General features: G+C 43.3%; 1 protein-coding gene across 1 annotated transcript in view; it reads right to left on the reverse strand.

Moving 5' to 3' along the window:
- si:dkey-215k6.1 (transmembrane protein 132C) overlaps positions 1–19,613 on the reverse strand; it is a 465,782-nt gene that overhangs the window by 344,363 nt on the left and 101,806 nt on the right. The window lies entirely within an intron of this gene.

The following is a 19,613-nucleotide window of genomic DNA, read 5'->3' on the forward strand; positions in this document are numbered from 1 at the left end:
AACAATGTGTGAGTTAAGACATTCTCTGTTTCAGATGCACATTGTCAAGGGGTGCATTGCATATGTCATCATAATAATGCCATCATGCCGTGGGCCAGTGGTTCCCAATCTCCGGTCCTCAAGTCTCCCCAACCGAACACAGTTTTATTGTAGCTCCGTACAAGCACACCTGATTCAACTTGTCAACTAATCCAAAGGCCCTCAAAGAGTTGAATCAGGTATGTTTGTCCGGGGCTCCAACAGAAATATGTGCTGGAGTTGGGACTGGAGTTGGGACTGGAGTTGGGAATCACTGGCTGTAGATCTATGGCTGCATTGGGTTCATATGGCTGATATCCTGAACAAAAGAGTGACAACAAAATCAAACTAATTGGATAACCTTCCCAATGTATTGCAGGATTGTGATCTGTGGCACTAGTTCATGTTGAATAACAATAGTTAAGTTAATTAAAACAAGTTTAAACACTTCACTTGAAATCATCAACACTTTCATATCATTTCAAAGTGTACAGGTAAACTAACTCATATATAAAGTTTAGAAATCAGTAGGATATTATTACTAAAGCATCATTTTAGATGAACAAAAAGAAAAGTGAATACCAGCGGTGGCCAATGGGAGCAGACGTCCGTTCCAGCACAGCAATAGTTGATTATCAACTAATTAGATCAAATAAAATCAGAGGCTGGAACAGCGGCCGACACACCCAGCTTGGTTGGCCTGCTCCAGTTGTGATGCGGTTTATAAATTGTGTGACTTTTAAATTGTATTTTTGTTTACAAAATTTGCAAACTTAGATACAAATATAATACATGGTATACAGTCCGGAAAGGCCACTCAAGGACTTTCAGAGACTTGTCCCGAAGCCACTCCTGTGTTCTCTTGGCTGTGTGCTTAGGGACGTTGTCCTGTTGGAAGGTGAACCTTCGCCAAAGTCTGATGTCCCGAACGCTCTGGAACAGGTTTTCATGAAGGATCTCTCTGTACTTTGCTCCGTTTATCTTTCCCTCGATCCTGACTAGTCTCCCAGTCCCTACTGCTGAAAAATATTGCCACAACATGATGCTGCCACCACCATGCTTCACCTTAGGGGTGGTGCCAGGATTCCTTCAAACATGACGCTTGGCATTCAGACCAAAGAGTTCAATCTTGGTTTCATCAGACCAGAGATGAAATCATGGTCTGAAAGTCTTTAGGTGCCTTTTGGCAAAGTTAAAGCGGGCTGTCAGGTGCCTTTTACTGAGGAGTGGCTTCCGTCTGGCCACTCTACCATAAAGGCCTGAATGGTGGAGTGCTGCAGAGATGGTTGTCCTTCTGGAAGGTTCTTCCATCTCCACAGAGGAACTCTGGAGCTCTGTCAAAGTGACCATCGGGTTCTTGGTCACATCCCTGACCAAGGCCCTTTTCCCTTCTCAGTTTGTTCGGGTGGCGAGCTCAAGGAAGAGTCTTGGTGGTTCCAAACTTCTTCCATTCAAGAATGATGGAGGCCACTGTGTTTTTGGGAACCTTCAACACTGCAGACATTTTTCGGTACCCTTCCTCAGATCTGTGCCTTTACAAAATCCTGTCTCAGAGCTCTATGGACAATTCCTTCCACCTCATGGCTTGGACTTTGCTCTGGCATCCACTGTCTACTGTGGGACATTTACTAGACAGGTGTGTGCCTTTCCAAATCATGTTCAATCAATTGAATTTACCACAGGTGGATTCCAGTCAAGTTGTAGAAACACCTCAAGGATGATCAATGGAAACAGGATGCACCTGAGCTCAATTTCGAGTCTCATAGCAAAGGGTCTAAATACTTATGTAAATAAGGTAATTCTTTTTTTTATATATATATACAGTGCCTTGCGAAAGTATTCGGGCCCCCTTGAACTTTGCGACCTTTTGCCACATTTCAGGCTTCAAACATAAAGATATAAAACTGTATTTTTTGTGAAGAATCAACAACAAGTGGGACACAATCATGAAGTGGAACGACATTTATTGGATATTTCAAACTTTTTTAACAAATCAAAAACTGAAAAATTGGGCGTGCAAAATTATTCAGCCCCCTTAAGTTAATACTTTGTAGCACCACCTTTTGCTGCGATTACAGCTGTAAGTCGCTTGGGGTATGTCTCTATCAGTTTTGCACATCGAGAGACTGAAATTTTTTTCCCATTCCTCCTTGCAAAACAGCTCGAGCTCAGTGAGGTTGGATGGAGAGCATTTGTGAACAGCAGTTTTCAGTTCTTTCCACAGATTCTCGATTGGATTCAGGTCTGGACTTTGACTTGGCCATTCTAACACCTGGATATGTTTATTTTTGAACCATTCCATTGTAGATTTTGCTTTACGTTTTGGATCATTGTCTTGTTAAAGACAAATCTCCGTCCCAGTCTCAGGTCTTTTGCAGACTCCATCAGGTTTTCTTCCAGAATGGTCCTGTATTTGGCTCCATCCATCTTCCCATCAATTTTAACCATCTTCCCTGTCCCTGCTGAAGAAAAGCAGGCCCAAACCATGATGCTGCCACCACCATGTTTGACAGTGGGGATGGTGTGTTCAGGGTGATGAGCTGTGTTGCTTTTACGCCAAACATAACGTTTTGCATTGTTGCCAAAAAGTTCAATTTTGGTTTCATCTGACCAGAGCACCTTCTTCCACATGTTTGGTGTGTCTCCCAGGTGGCTTGTGGCAAACTTTAAACAACACTTTTTATGGATATCTTTCAGAAATGGCTTTCTTCTTGCCACTCTTCCATAAAGGCCAGATTTGTGCAATATACGACTGATTGTTGTCCTATGGACAGAGTCTCCCACCTCAGCTGTAGATCTCTGCAGTTCATCCAGAGTGATCATGGGCCTCTTGGCTGCATCTCTGATCAGTCTTCTCCTTGTATGAGCTGAAAGTTTAGAGGGACGGCCAGGTCTTGGTAGATTTGCAGTGGTCTGATACTCCTTCCATTTCAATATTATCGCTTGCACAGTGCTCCATGGGATGTTTAAAGCTTGGGAAATCTTTTTGTATCCAAATCCGGATTTAAACTTCTTCACAACAGTATCTCGGACCTGCCTGGTGTGTTCCTTGTTCTTCATGATGCTCTCTGCGCTTTTAACGGACCTCTGAGACTATCACAGTGCAGGTGCATTTATATGGAGACTTGATTACACACAGGTGGATTGTATTTATCATCATTAGTCATTTAGGTCAACATTGGATCATTCAGAGATCCTCACTGAACTTCTGGAGAGAGTTTGCTGCACTGAAAGTAAAGGGGCTGAATAATTTTGCACGCCCAATTTTTCAGTTTTTGATTTGTTAAAAAAGTTTGAAATATCCAATAAATGTCGTTCCACTTCATGATTGTGTCCCACTTGTTGTTGATTCTTCACAAAAAAATACAGTTTTATATCTTTATGTTTGAAGCCTGAAATGTGGCAAAAGGTTGCAAAGTTGAAGGGGGCCGAATACTTTCGCAAGGCACTGTATATATATATATATATACATTTGTAAACATTTCTAAAAAACCTGTTTTCACTTTGTCATCATGGGGTATTGTGTATAGATTTATGAATGTAATGTAACGAAATGTGGAAAAAGTCAAGGGGTCTGAATGCACTGTACATGTATGTACAGTACCAGCCAAAAGTGTGGACACACCTACTCATTCCAGCGTTTTTATTTCTTTTGACTATTTTCTACATTGTAGAAAAATAGTGAAGACATCAAAACTATAAAATAACACATATGGAATCATGTAGTAACCAAAAAAGTGTTAAACAAATCCTAACTTGTGTCCTAACTTGTGACTGGTACGGTACGTGTGTGTAGAATGCATCTGTTAGAATGTACCTGCGTGTGCGTCTGTACCTGTGTGTGTGTGTCTGTACCTGTGTGCGTGTGTGTCTGTGCCTGTGTATGTGTGTCTGTACCTGTGTGTGGGTGTCTGTACCTGTGTGTGTGTCTGTACCTGTGTGTGTGTGTGTGTGTGTGCGTGTGTGTGTGTGTGTGTGTGTGTGTGTGTGTGTGTGTGTGTGTGTGTGTGTGTGTGTGTGTGTGTGTGTACCTGTGTGTGTACCTGTGTGTGTGTGTGTCTGTACCTGTGTGTGTGTCTGTACCTGTGTGTGTCTCTTCAGAGTCCCTGCTGGTCCATAAGGTGTATTTTAATCTGTTTTTAAATCTGATTATACTGCTTGCATCAGTTACCTGATGGAATAGAGTTCCATGTAGTCATGGCTCTATGTAGTACTGTACATTTCCCATAGTTTGTTCTGGACTTGGGGCTGTGAAGAGACCTCTGGTGGCATGTCTTGTGGGGTATGCATGGGTGTCCAAACTGTGTGCTAGTCATTTAAACAGACAGCTCTGTGCTTTCAACATGTCAATTCTCCTCACAAGTAGTGATGAAGTCAATATCTCCTCTACTTTGAGCCAGGATAGATTGACATGCATGTTATTAATGTTAGCTCTCCGTGTACATTTAAGGGCCAGCCTTGCTGCTCTGTTCTGGGCCAACTGTAATTAGCCTATATCCCTCTTTGTGGCACTTGACCATATGAGTGGACAGTAGTCCAAGTGCGACAGAACTAGGGCCTGTAGGACTTGTTTAATTGATAGCGATGTCAAGTAATCAGAGCAGCACTTTATTACTGACAGACTTCTCCCCATCTTAGCTACCGTTGCATCAATATGTTTTGACCATGACAGTTTACAATCCAGGGTTACTTCAAGCAATTTAGTCTCTCCTCAACTTGTTCAATTTCCACATTATTGATTACAAGATTTAGTTGAGGTTTAGGGTTTAGTGAATGATTTGTACCAAATACAATACTTTTATTTACTTTAATTTAGTATTAGGACTAGCTTATTTCTTGCCACCCAATCTAAAACTGACTGCAGCTTTTTTAAAGTGTTGCAGTGATTTCACTTGCTGTGGCAGCTGACGTGTACCGTGAGACAGCCTACATGGAGGAGGTGAGTGCCCTGGGTGTGTGATGTCAGGAAAATAACCTCTCACTCAACGTCAACAAAACATGGGAGATGATCGTGGACTTCAGGAAACCGCAGAGGGAGCACCCCCCCATCCACATCGATGGGACCGCAGTGGAGAAGGTGGAAAGCTTCAAGTTCCTCGGCGTACACATCACTGGCAAACTGAAATGATCCACCCACACAGACAGTGTGGTGAAGAAGGCGCAACAGAGCCTCTTCAACATCAGGAGCTTGAAGAAATTTGTCTTGGCACCTAAAACCCTCACAAACTTTTACAGATGCGCAATTGAGAGCATCCTGTCGGGCTGTATCGCCGCCAGATACGGCAACTGCATCACCCGCATCCGCAGGGCTCTCCAGAGGGTGGTGCGGTCTGCACAACGCATCACCGGGGGCAAACTACCTGCCCTCCAGGACACCTACAGCACCCGATGTCACAGGACGGCCAAAAAGATAATCAAGGACTGCCCTATACACATAGACTTGAAATCACTGGCGACTTTAATAATGGGACACTAGTCACTTTAATGTTTACATATTTTGCATTACCCATCTCAAATGTATATACTATATTCTATTCTATTCTACTTTATCTTAGTCTATGCCGCTCTGACATTGCTCATCCAAATATTGTTATATTCTTAATCCATTCCTTTACTTAGATTTCAGTGTATTGTTGTGAAATTGTTAGATATTAGTTGTTAGATATTACTGCACTGTTGGAGCTAGAAACACAAGCATTTCGCTACAACCGCAATAACATCTGCTAAACACGTGTATGTGACCAATACAATTGGATTTGATCTGATTTGAGTCATCAGCATACATAGACACACATGCTTTACTCAGTGTCAGTGGCAGGTCATTTATATAGATTGAAAAAAAGTAAAGGGTATTTTTTATAAAGAACACCCTCTGTGTTCTGTTAGTCAGATAACTCTCGATCCACAATATAGCAGGGTGTGTAAAGCCATAACACATATCTTTAACCAGCAGCAGATTATGATCTGTAATGTTAAAAGCTGCACTGAAGTCTAACAAAAAACAGCCCCCACAACCTTCTTATCCTCAATTTCTCTCATCCAATCATCATTCATTTGTGTAAGTGCCGTACATGTTGAATGCCCTTCCCTATAAGCGTGCTGGCAGTTGGTTGTTCATTTGTTGTCTGTTCTATTCATTTTGATTTCTATGCCCATTAGTTTAAGGGAATGAATTCACCCGAGGTAGAGAACAGTGCTGTTCCAGGTGGTCTCTATAGCAGTCACACTGCACACAGACACCACCGACTGCATGAAATGTTATTGATGGCGTTCCACAACATCACACTGCCCACCGCCATCCTTAAACTAGCTAAAGTTAGTTGCAAAGTTAGCCTGAAAGGATTTGCCACCAGCTCCTCCTTGTTTTGGTTTTTCAACCGGGGCGATGTTGGGAGGTAGGTCTCGTGGGTCAACTTTGAAGTCTGGGTTTTTGTATATGATTTGTTTATCTTCCCGACACCATAAGCAGGATGTCGGATGGCCTGCGGCCATGCCTGGCACAAAGCCCCGTCGTGGACAGGAAAAAAGTGGAAATGTGCAGTGTATTTGTATTTGTATCTGACCGGAAACATTATTGCACCCGGGTACAATGCACTTAATTTTGGCCAACGATACTCAGCCACTCGACAACTAACAGTATTGGCCTTACTCTACTTCAGAGACCACTAACCGCTAGACTAGCTAGATACCATCTCTTTGTTTACTTACTCTACTTCAGAGACCACTAACCGCTAGACTAGCTAGATACCATCTCTTTGTTTACTTACTCTACTTCAGAGATTACTAACCGCTAGACTAGCTAGATACCTTCAGAGATTACTAACCGCTAGAGTAGCTAGATACCATCTCTTTGTTTACTTACTCTACTTCAGAGATTACTAACCGCTAGACTAGCTAGATACCATCTCTTTGTTTACTTACTCTACTAGAGACTTCAGAGATTACTAACCGCTAGACTAGCTAGATACCATCTCTTTGTTTACTTACTCTACTTCAGAGACTACTAACCGCTAGACTAGCTTACCATCTCTTTGTTTTACTCTACTTCAGAGACTACTAACCGCTAGACTAGCTAGCTACCATCTCTTTGTTTACTTACTCTACTTCAGAGATTACTAACCGCTAGACTAGCTAGATACCATCTCTTTGTTTACTTACTCTACTTCAGAGATTACTAACCGCTAGACTAGCTAGATACCATCTCTTTGTTTACTTACTCAGAGATTACTTAGACTAGAGATACCATCTCTTTGTTTACTTAACCAGAGATTACTAAGACTAGCTAGCTAGATACCATCTCTTTGTTTACTTACTCTACTTCAGAGACTACTAACCGCTAGACTAGCTAGATACCATCTCTTTGTTTACTTACTCTACTTCAGAGATTACTAACCGCTAGACTAGCTAGATACCATCTCTTTGTTTACTTACTCTACTTCAGAGATTACTAACCGCTAGACTAGCTAGATACCATCTCTTTGTTTACTTACTCTACTTCAGAGATTACTAACCGCTAGACTAGCTAGATACCATCTCTTTGTTTACTTACTCTACTTCAGAGACTACTAACCGCTAGACTAGCTAGATACCATCTCTTTGTTTTTACTTACTCAGAGACTACTTAGACAGCTAGCTACCATCTCTTTGTTTACTTACTCTACTTCAGAGATTACTAACCGCTAGACTAGCTAGATACCATCTCTTTGTTTACTTACTCTACTTCAGAGATTACTAACCGCTAGACTAGCTAGATACCATCTCTTTGTTTACTTACTCTACTTCAGAGATTACTAACCGCTAGACTAGCTAGATACCATCTCTTTGTTTACTTACTCTACTTCAGAGATTACTAACCGCTAGAGTAGCTAGACCATCTCTTTGTTTACTTACTCTACTTCAGAGATTACTAACCGCTAGACTAGCATACCATCTCTTTGTTTACTTACTCTACTTCAGAGATTACTAACCGCTAGACTAGCTAGATACCATCTCTTTGTTTGTTTACTCTACTTCAGAGACTACTAACCGCTAGACTAGCTAGATACCATCTCTTTGTTTACTTACTCTACTTCAGAGACTACTAACCGCTAGACTAGACTAGCTAGATACCATCTCTTTGTTTACTTACTCTACTTCAGAGATTTACTAGCTAGATAATCTCTTTGCTCAGAGATTACTAGCTAGAGTAGCTAGATACCATCTCTTTGTTTACTTACTCTACTTCAGAGACTACTAACCGCTAGACTAGCTAGCTACCATCTCTTTGTTTACTTACTCTACTTCAGAGATTACAAACCGCTAGACTAGCTAGATACCATCTCTTTGTTTACTTACTCTAACAGAGATTACTAACCGCTAGACTAGCTAGATACCATCTCTTTGTTTACTTACTCTACTTCAGAGATTACTAACCGCTAGACTAGCTAGATACCATCTCTTTGTTTACTTACTCTACTTCAGAGACTACTAACCGCTAGACTAGCTAGCTACCATCTTTGTTTACTTACTCTACTTCAGAGATTACTAACCGCTAGACTAGCTAGATACCATCTCTTTGTTTACTTACTCTACTTCAGAGACTACTAACCGCTAGACTAGCTAGCTACCATCTCTTTGTTTACTTACTCTACTTCAGAGACCACTAACCGCTAGACTAGCTAGATACCATCTCTTTGTTTACTTCCTTTCATTCTGACTTCCTTTCTTGAGGACCAATAGTAAGACGCTCCTTTTCGTCCCGCCATCGTCCCTCCTACTGCAATTATCAGCTTTAGAAGAAGAGTAGCTATCAGATTACAGACAATGTGGAAGACCTTTGCAAAAGTACAAAGTATGTCTTTGTTTTTTAAAATACTTTTTTACATAAAAACACATTTATTTGGCGATTCAGTGCAGTGACATCAATCGTTGTTTATTGAACAATGAATACACAGTCTTTAATGCATTTTAAGTCATTTTGGAAATTCTGCATTTTGATATATAGATACAGAAATCTAAATACTCAAACAACGGCCCTAAAAACTGTCTGGGGTACTGACAAACGGCCGGGCAAGTGTTGTAAAGGAGCCAGAAGTGTTTTTGGGTGAACATCCCCTTTAAATAAGTTCAGGCCACCTCATAAGCTAGGAGAGGATACCAGAGGAGGCAGATGGTGTTGTCTGAAGCTTATGATGATGACTGACTCTGCACCGGGTCACTCAGCAAACACTTATAAAGTACCATCTTCTCTGTTGACAGGCTGCTCTGCTGGATCTCACTGGAGGTCTGGTGCTCTTGGCTCCTTGACAGTTTAGTTAATTCGACTCCTGGCCAAAAAGCCTAGCTCTACATCTATCTGAATGTGTAGCAGTAATCTCTCCCTCCTCCTAAAGTCTTCACTCATTCACTACTTCCCACAACACTAAAAACATAGGTTCGGCAGAGGCATGGGCTAGTGGACATGTCCACCATGTATGTCTTATACCAGTCATTTCCTTTCAAATCAGCGTAGGGAAGTGAACAACTGCACACTTTGAGAAGAACGAGAGATAATTGGGATGTAGTCTCGTGACATTTCCATCTAAAAGGACCCATGAGCACCAAAATGTGAAGTTCATAGGAGCATGTCAAGTTGGGTGTCAAATGAAAGCAAAGACTCTATATTTATGAGAAATTAAGGCATATATACATTTTTCAACCATTTTCCATCCTAAACATTTTGAATAAATAAAAGGCTTTGATTTCTGACAAAACAGATGGAAAAGGGGTCTTAGAACAACATCTTCCAGAAAAAGGCTTTCTGTATTAGAAATACATCAAAAGACAATAATGTTGATGTAAAGACCCCTTGCCTTCTGTAAATGTCAGAAACATTGCCTCGTAATTCCATTACCAAAAACCTACATGTGGTATCTTTAAGATATTTCCTCATTTCTCTCCCTCATGAGGAGGGAGGGTAATGAAAGATCACAGAAGTACCAAGTAAAGGCAGACCTACCAATTAGTTAGTGTTTTAACTGATATCAAGTTTGTTGAGGAATTTTTGAAACTCTTAATTCTGTCAGGAACGGAAATACTGTAATTGAATTGGCTACAATGTGAACTTATAATAGCCACAAACCACAGTTGGGTCTCCTGCTACTGTCCTCCCTTCTACTGACATACTGTTATGCTCAGCTCATAGTGTCTCCTTCCTAATACTGTCCTCCCTTCTACTGACATACTGTTATGTTCAGCTCATAGTGTCTCCTTCCTGCTACTGTCCTCCCTTCTACTGACATACTGTTATGTTCAGCTCATAGTGTCTCCTTCCTGCTACTGTCCTCCCTTCTACTGACATACTGTTATGTTCAGCTCATAGTGTCTCCTTCCTGCTACTGTCCTCCCTTCTACTGACATACTGTTATGTTCAGCTCATAGTGTCTCCTGCTACTGTCCTCCCTTCTACTGACGTACTGTTATGTTCAGCTCATAGTATCTGATGCTACTGTCCTCCCTTCTACTGACATACTGTTATGTTCAGCTCATAGTGTCTCCTGTTACTGTCCTCCCTTCTACTGACATACTGTTATGTTCAGCTCATAGTGTCTCCTGTTACTGTCCTCCCTTCTACTGACTGTTATGTTCAGCTCATAGTGTCTCCTGCTACTGTCCTCCCTTCCACTGACTGTTATGTTCAGCTCATAGTGTCTCCTGTTACTGTCCTCCCTTCTACTGACATACTGTTATGTTCAGCTCATAGTGTCTCCTTCCTGCTACTGTCCTCCCTTCTACTGACATACTGTTATGTTCAGCTCATAGTGTCTCGTTCCTGTTACTGTCCTCCCTTCCACTGACTGTTATGTTCAGCTCATAGTGTCTCCTGTTACTGTCCTCTCTTCCACTGACATACTGTTATGTTCAGCTCATAGTGTCTCCTTCCTGACATACTGTTATGTTCAGCTATAGTGTCTCCTGTTACTGTCCTCCCTTCCACTGACATACTGTTATGTTCAGCTCATAGTGTCTCCTGTTACTGTCCTCCCTTCCACTGACTGTTATGTTCAGCTCATAGTGTCTCCTGTTACTGTCCTCCCTTCCACTGACATACTGTTATGTTCAGCTCATAGTGTCTCCTGTTACTGTCCTCCTTCCACTGACATACTGTTATGTTCAGCTCATAGTGTCTCTTCCTGTTACTGTCCTCCCTTCCACTGACATACTGTTATGTTCAGCTCATAGTGTCTCCTGTTACTGTCCTCCCTTCCACTGACATACTGTTATGTTCAGCTCATAGTGTCTCCTGTTACTGTCCTCCCTTCCACTGACATACTGTTATGTTCAGCTCATAGTGTCTCCTGTTACTGTCCTCCCTTCCACTGACATACTGTTATGTTCAGCTCATAGTGTCTCCTGTTACTGTCCTCCCTTCCACTGACATACTGTTATGTTCAGCTCATAGTGTCTCCTGCTACTGTCCTCCCTTCCAAACTGTTATGTTCTCTCATAGTGTCTCCTGTTACTGTCCTCCCTTCCACTGACATACTGTTATGTTCAGCTCATAGTGTCTCCTGTTACTGTCCTCCCTTCCACTGACTGTTATGTTCAGCTCATAGTGTCTCCTGCTACTGTCCTCCCTTCCACTGACATACTGTTATGTTCAGCTCATAGTGTCTCCTGCTACTGTCCTCCCTTCCACTGACTGTTATGTTCAGCTCATAGTGTCTCCTGTTACTGTCCTCCCTTCCACTGACATACTGTTATGTTCAGCTCATAGTGTCTCCTGCTACTGTCCTCCCTTCCACTGACATACTGTTATGTTCAGCTCATAGTGTCTCCTGTTACTGTCCTCCCTTCCACTGACATACTGTTATGTTCAGCTCATAGTGTCTCCTGTTACTGTCCTCCCTTCCACTGACATACTGTTATGTTCAGCTCATAGTGTCTCCTGCTACTGTCCTCCCTTCTACTGACACTGTTATGTTCAGCTCATAGTGTCTCCTTCCTGTTACTGTCCTCCCTTCCACTGACTGTTATGTTCAGCTCATAGTGTCTCCTGTTACTGTCCTCCCTTCCACTGACATACTGTTATGTTCAGCTCATAGTGTCTCCTGCTACTGTCCTCCCTTCCACTGACATACTGTTATGTTCAGCTCATAGTGTCTCCTGCTACTGTCCTCCCTTCCACTGACATACTGTTATGTTCAGCTCATAGTGTCTCCTGCTACTGTCCTCCCTTCCACTGACATACTGTTATGTTCAGCTCATAGTGTCTCCTGTTACTGTCCTCTCTTCCACTGACATACTGTTATGTTCAGCTCATAGTGTCTCCTGCTACTGTCCTCCCTTCTACTAACTGTTATGTTCAGCTCATAGTGTCTCCTGCTACTGTCCTCCTTCCACTGACATACTGTTATGTTCAGCTCATAGTGTCTCCTGCTACTGTCCTCCCTTCTACTGACAACTGTTATGTTCAGCTCATAGTGTCTCCTGCTACTGTCCTCCCTTCCACTGACATACTGTTATGTTCAGCTCATAGTGTCTCCTGCTACTGTCCTCCCTTCACTGACAACTGTTATGTTCAGCTCATAGTGTCTCCTGTTACTGTCCTCCTTCCACTGACATACTGTTATGTTCAGCTCATAGTGTCTCCTGCTACTGTCCTCCCTTCCACTGACATACTGTTATGTTCAGCTCATAGTGTCTCCTGCTACTGTCCTCCCTTCCACTGACATACTGTTATGTTCAGCTCATAGTGTCTCCTGCTACTGTCCTCCCTTCCACTGACATACTGTTATGTTCAGCTCATAGTGTCTCCTGTTACTGTCCTCCTTCTACTGACACTGTTATGTTCAGCTCATAGTGTCTCCTGTTACTGTCCTCCTTCCACTGACATACTGTTATGTTCAGCTCATAGTGTCTCCTGTTACTGTCCTCCCTTCCACTGACATACTGTTATGTTCAGCTCATAGTGTCTCCTGCTACTGTCCTCTCTTCCACTGACATACTGTTATGTTCAGCTCATAATGTCTCCTGTTACTGTCCTCTCTTCCACTGACATACTGTTATGTCCAACTCATAGTGTCTCCTGCTACTGTCCTCTCTTCCACTGACATACTGTTATGTCCAGCTCATAGTGTCTCCTGTTACTGTCCTCTCTTCCACTGACATACTGTTATGTTCAGCTCATAGTGTCTCCTGTTTCTGTCCTCTCGTCCACTGACATACTGTTATGTCCAGCTCATAGTGTCTCCTGTTACTGTCCTCCCTTCCACTGACATACTGTTATGTTCAGCTCATAGTGTCTCCTGCTACTGTCCTCCCTTTACTGACATACTGTTATGTTCAGCTCATAGTGTCTCCTAGTGTCTCCTGTTACTGTCCCCTTCCACTGACATACTGTTATGTTCAGCTCATAGTGTCTCCTGTTACTGTCCTCCCTTCCACTGACATACTGTTATGTTCAGCTCATAGTGTCTCCTGTTACTGTCCTCCCTTCTACTAACTGTTATGTTCAGCTCATAGTGTCTCCTGTTACTGTCCTCCCTTCTACTAACTGTTATGTTCAGCTCATAGTGTCTCCTGCTACTGTCCTCCTTCCACTAACTGTTATGTTCAGCTCATAGTGTCTCCTGCTACTGTCCTCCCTTCTTCACTAACTGTTATGTTCAGCTCATAGTGTCTCCTGCTACTGTCCTCCCTTCTACTAACTGTTATGTTCAGCTCATAGTGTCTCCTGCTACTGTCCTCCCTTCTACTAACTGTTATGTTCAGCTCATAGTGTCTCCTGCTACTGTCCTCCCTTCTACTAACTGTTATGTTCAGCTCATAGTGTCTCCTGCTACTGTCCTCCCTTCTACTGACATACTGTTATGTTCAGCTCATAGTGTCTCCTGTTACTGTCCTCCCTTCCACTGACATACTGTTATGTTCAGCTCATAGTGTCTCCTGTTACTGTCCTCCCCCTTCCACTGACTGACATACTGTTATGTTCAGCTCATAGTGTCTCCTGCTACTGTCCTCCCTTCCACTGACATACTGTTATGTTCAGCTCATAGTGTCTCCTGCTACTGTCCTCCCTTCCACTGACATACTGTTATGTTCAGCTCATAGTGTCTCCTGTTACTGTCCTCCCTTCTACTAACTGTTATGTTCAGCTCATAACTACTGTCCTCCCTTCTACTAACTGTTATGTTCAGCTCATAGTGTCTCCTGCTACTGTCCTCCCTTCTACTAACTGTTATGTTCAGCTCATAGTGTCTCCTGCTACTGTCCTCCCTTCTACTAACTGTTATGTTCAGCTCATAGTGTCTCCTGCTACTGTCCTCCCTTCCACTGACATACTGTTATGTTCAGCTCATAGTGTCTCCTGCTACTGTCCTCCCTTCTACTAACTGTTATGTTCAGCTCATAGTGTCTCCTGCTACTGTCCTCCCTTCCACTGACATACTGTTATGTTCAGCTCATAGTGTCTCCTGCTACTGTCCTCCCTTCTACTAACTGTTATGTTCAGCTCATAGTGTCTCCTGCTACTGTCCTCCCTTCCACTGACTGTTATGTTCAGCTCATAGTGTCTCCTGCTACTGTCCTCCCTTCCACTGACATACTGTTATGTTCAGCTCATAGTGTCTCCTGTTACTGTCCTCCCTTCTACTAACTGTTACTGTTCAGCTCATAGTGTCTCCTGTTACTGTCCTCCCTTCTACTGAACTGTTATGTTCAGCTCATAGTGTCTCCTGCTACTGTCCTCCTTCCACTGACATACTGTTATGTTCAGCTCATAGTGTCTCCTGTTACTGTCCTCCCTTCCACTGACATACTGTTATGTTCAGCTCATAGTGTCTCCTGTTACTGTCCTCCCTTCCACTGACATACTGTTATGTTCAGCTCATAGTGTCTCCTGTTACTCCTCCCTTCCACTAACTGTTATGTTCAGCTCATAGTGTCTCCTGTTACTGTCCTCCCTTCCACTGACTAACTGTTATGTTCAGCTCATAGTGTCTCCTGTTACTGTCCTCCCTTCTACTAACTGTTATGTTCAGCTCATAGTGTCTCCTGCTACTGTCCTCCCTTCTACTAACTGTTATGTTCAGCTCATAGTGTCTCCTGCTACTGTCCTCCCTTCTACTGACAACTGTTATGTTCAGCTCATAGTGTCTCCTGCTACTGTCCTCTCTTCCACTGACATACTGTTATGTTCAGCTCATAGTGTCTCCTGTTTCTGTCCTCTCGTCCACTGACATACTGTTATGTCCAACTCATAGTGTCTCCTGTTACTGTCCTCTCTTCCACTGACATACTGTTATGTCCAGCTCATAGTGTCTCCTGTTTCTGTCCTCTCTTCCACTGACATACTGTTATGTTCAGCTCATAGTGTCTCCTGCTACTGTCCTCTCTTCCACTGACATACTGTTATGTTCAGCTCATAGTGTCTCCTGCTACTGTCCTCCCTTCCACTGACATACTGTTATGTTCAGCTCATAGTGTCTCCTGTTACTGTCCTCCCTTCTACTAACTGTTATGTTCAGCTCATAGTGTCTCCTGCTACTGTCCTCCCTTCTACTGACTGTTATGTTCAGCTCATAGTGTCTCCTGTTACTGTCCTCCCTTCCACTGACATACTGTTATGTTCAGCTCATAGTGTCTCCTGCTACTGTCCTCCCTTCCACTGACACTGTTATGTTCAGCTCATAGTGTCTCCTGTTACTGTCCTCCCTTCTACTGACATACTGTTATGTTCAGCTCATAGTGTCTCCTGTTACTGTCCTCCTTCTACTGACTGTTATGTTCAGCTCATAGTGTCTCCTGTTACTGTCCTCCCTTCTACTGACTGTTATGTTCAGCTCATAGTGCCTCCTGTTACTGTCCTCCCTTCTACTGACATACTGTTATGTTCAGCTCATAGTGTCTCCTGTTACTGTCCTCTCTTCCACTGACATACTGTTATGTTCAGCTCATAGTGTCTCCTGTTACTGTCCTCCCTTCCACTTCCACTGACACTGTTATGTTCAGCTCATAGTGTCTCCTGTTACTGTCCTCTCTTCCACTGACATACTGTTATGTTCAGCTCATAGTGTCTCCTGTTACTGTCCTCTCTTCCACTGACATACTGTTATGTTCAGCTCATAGTGTCTCCTGTTACTGTCCTCCCTTCCACTGACATACTGTTATGTTCAGCTCATAGTGTCTCCTGTTACTGTCCTCTATTCCACTGACATACTGTTATGTTCAGCTCATAGTGTCTCCTGTTACTGTCCTCCCTTCCACTGACATACTGTTATGTTCAGCTCATAGTGTCTCCTGTTACTGTCCTCTCTTCCACTGACATACTGTTATGTTCAGCTCATAGTGTCTCCTGTTACTGTCCTCCTTCTACTGACAACTGTTATGTTCAGCTCATAGTGTCTCCTGTTACTCCTCTTCCACTACTAACTGTTATGTTCAGCTCATAGTGTCTCCTGCTACTGTCCTCCCTTCCACTGACAACTGTTATGTTCAGCTCATAGTGTCTCCTGCTACTGTCCTCCTTCCACTGACATACTGTTATGTTCAGCTCATAGTGTCTCCTGTTACTGTCCTCCCTTCCACTGACATACTGTTATGTTCAGCTCATAGTGTCTCCTGCTACTGTCCTCCCTTCCACTGACATACTGTTATGTTCAGCTCATAGTGTCTCCTGTTACTGTCCTCCCTTCCACTGACATACTGTTATGTTCAGCTCATAGTGTCTCCTGTTACTGTCCTCCTTCCACTGACATACTGTTATGTTCAGCTCATAGTGTCTCCTGCTACTGTCCTCCTTCCACTGACATACTGTTATGTTCAGCTCATAGTGTCTCCTGTTACTGTCCTCCCTTCCACTGACATACTGTTATGTTCAGCTCATAGTGTCTCCTGTTACTGTCCTCCCTTCCACTGACTACTGTTATGTTCAGCTCATAGTGTCTCCTGTTACTGTCCTCCCTTCCACTGACATACTGTTATGTTCAGCTCATAGTGTCTCCTGTTACTGTCCTCCCTTCCACTGACATACTGTTATGTTCAGCTCATAGTGTCTCCTGTTACTGTCCTCCCTTCCACTGACATACTGTTATGTTCAGCTCATAGTGTCTCCTGTTACTGTCCTCCCTTCTTCCACTGACATACTGTTATGTTCAGCTCATAGTGTCTCCTGTTACTGTCCTCCCTTCCACTGACATACTGTTATGTTCAGCTCATAGTGTCTCCTGCTACTGTCCTCCCTTCCACTGACATACTGTTATGTTCAGCTCATAGTGTCTCCTGTTACTGTCCTCCTTCCACTGACAACTGTTATGTTCAGCTCATAGTGTCTCCTGTTACTGTCCTCCCTTCTACTAACTGTTATGTTCAGCTCATAGTGTCTCCTGCTACTGTCCTCCCTTCTACTAACTGTTATGTTCAGCTCATAGTGTCTCCTGCTACTGTCCTCCCTTCCACTAACTGTTATGTTCAGCTCATAGTGTCTCCTGCTACTGTCCTCCTTCCACTGACATACTGTTATGTTCAGCTCATAGTGTCTCCTGCTACTGTCCTCCCTTCCACTGACTGTTATGTTCAGCTCATAGTGTCTCCTGTTACTGTCCTCCCTTCCACTGACATACTGTTATGTTCAGCTCATAGTGTCTCCTGTTACTGTCCTCCTTCCACTGACATACTGTTATGTTCAGCTCATAGTGTCTCCTGTTACTGTCCTCCCTTCCACTGACATACTGTTATGTTCAGCTCATAGTGTCTCCTGTTACTGTCCTCCCTTCCTGACAAACTGTTATGTTCATCTCATAGTGTCTCTTGCTACTGTCCTCCCTTCTACTAACTGTTATGTTCAGCTCATAGTGTCTCCTGTTACTGTCCTCCCCTCCACTGACATACTGTTATGTTCAGCTCATACTGTCTCCTGCTACTATCCTCCCTTCCACTGACATACTGTTATGTTCAGCTCATAGTGTCTCCTGCTACTGTCCTCCCTTCCACTGACATACTGTTATGTTCAGCTCATAGTGTCTCCTGCTACTGTCCTCCTTCTACTAACTGTTATGTTCAGCTCTGTTATAGTGTCTCCTGCTACTGTCCTCCCTTCCACTAACTGTTATGTTCAGCTCATAGTGTCTCCTGTTACTGTCCTCCCTTCCACTGACATACTGTTATGTTCAGCTCATAGTGTCTCCTGCTACTGTCCTCCCTTCCACTGACACTGTTATGTTCAGCTCATAGTGTCTCCTGTTACTGTCCTCCCTTCCACTGACACTGTTATGTTCAGCTCATAGTGTCTCCTGCTACTGTCCTCCCTTCCACTGACATACTGTTATGTTCAGCTCATAGTGTCTCCTGCTACTGTCCTCCCTTCCACTGACATACTGTTATGTTCAGCTCATAGTGTCTCCTGCTACTGTCCTCCCTTCCACTGACATACTGTTATGTTCAGCTCATAGTGTCTCCTGCTACTGTCCTCCCTTCCACTGACATACTGTTATGTTCAGCTCATAGTGTCTCCTGCTACTGTCCTCCCTTCTACTAACTGTTATGTTCAGCTCATAGTGTCTCCTGCTACTGTCCTCCTTCTAAACTGTTATGTTCAGCTCATAGTGTCTCCTGCTACTGTCCTCCCTTCCACTAACTGTTATGTTCAGCTCATAGTGTCTCCTGTTACTGTCCTCCCTTCACTAACTGTTACTGTTATGTTCAGCTCATAGTGTCTCCTGCTACTGTCCTCCTTCCACTGACATACTGTTATGTTCAGCTCATAGTGTCTCCTGCTACTGTCCTCCCTTCCACTGACTAACTGTTATGTTCAGCTCATAGTGTCTCCTGTTACTGTCCTCCCTTCCACTGACATACTGTTATGTTCAGCTCATAGTGTCTCCTGTTACTGTCCTCCCTTCCACTGACATACTGTTATGTTCAGCTCATAGTGTCTCCTGTTACTGTCCTCCCTTCCACTGACATACTGTTATGTTCAGCTCATAGTGTCTCCTGTTACTGTCCTCCCTTCCACTGACATACTGTTATGTTCAGCTCATAGTGTCTCCTGTTACTGTCCTCCCTTCCACTGACATACTGTTATGTTCAGCTCATAGTGTCTCCTGTTACTGTCCTCCCTTCACTGACTGTTATGTTCAGCTCATAGTGTCTCCTGCTACTGTCCTCCCTTCTACTAACTGTTATGTTCAGCTCATAGTGTCTCCTGCTACTGTCCTCCCTTCTACTAACTGTTATGTTCAGCTCATAGTGTCTCCTGCTACTGTCCTCCCTTCTACTAACTGTTATGTTCAGCTCATAGTGTCTCCTGTTACTGTCCTCCCTTCCACTGACAACTGTTATGTTCAGCTCATAGTGTCTCCTGCTACTGTCCTCCCTTCCTACTAACTGTTATGTTCAGCTCATAGTGTCTCCTGCTACTGTCCTCCCTTCTACTAACTGTTATGTTCAGCTCATAGTGTCTCCTGCTACTGTCCTCCCTTCCACTGACATACTGTTATGTTCAGCTCATAGTGTCTCCTGTTACTGTCCTCCCTTCCACTGACATACTGTTATGTTCAGCTCATAGTGTCTCCTGCTACTGTCCTCCTTCCACTGACATACTGTTATGTTCAGCTCATAGTGTCTCCTGCTACTGTCCT

Source organism: Oncorhynchus tshawytscha, linkage group LG04 (assembly GCF_018296145.1).
Source record: "Oncorhynchus tshawytscha isolate Ot180627B linkage group LG04, Otsh_v2.0, whole genome shotgun sequence".
NCBI classification, from domain to species: domain Eukaryota; kingdom Metazoa; phylum Chordata; class Actinopteri; order Salmoniformes; family Salmonidae; genus Oncorhynchus; species Oncorhynchus tshawytscha.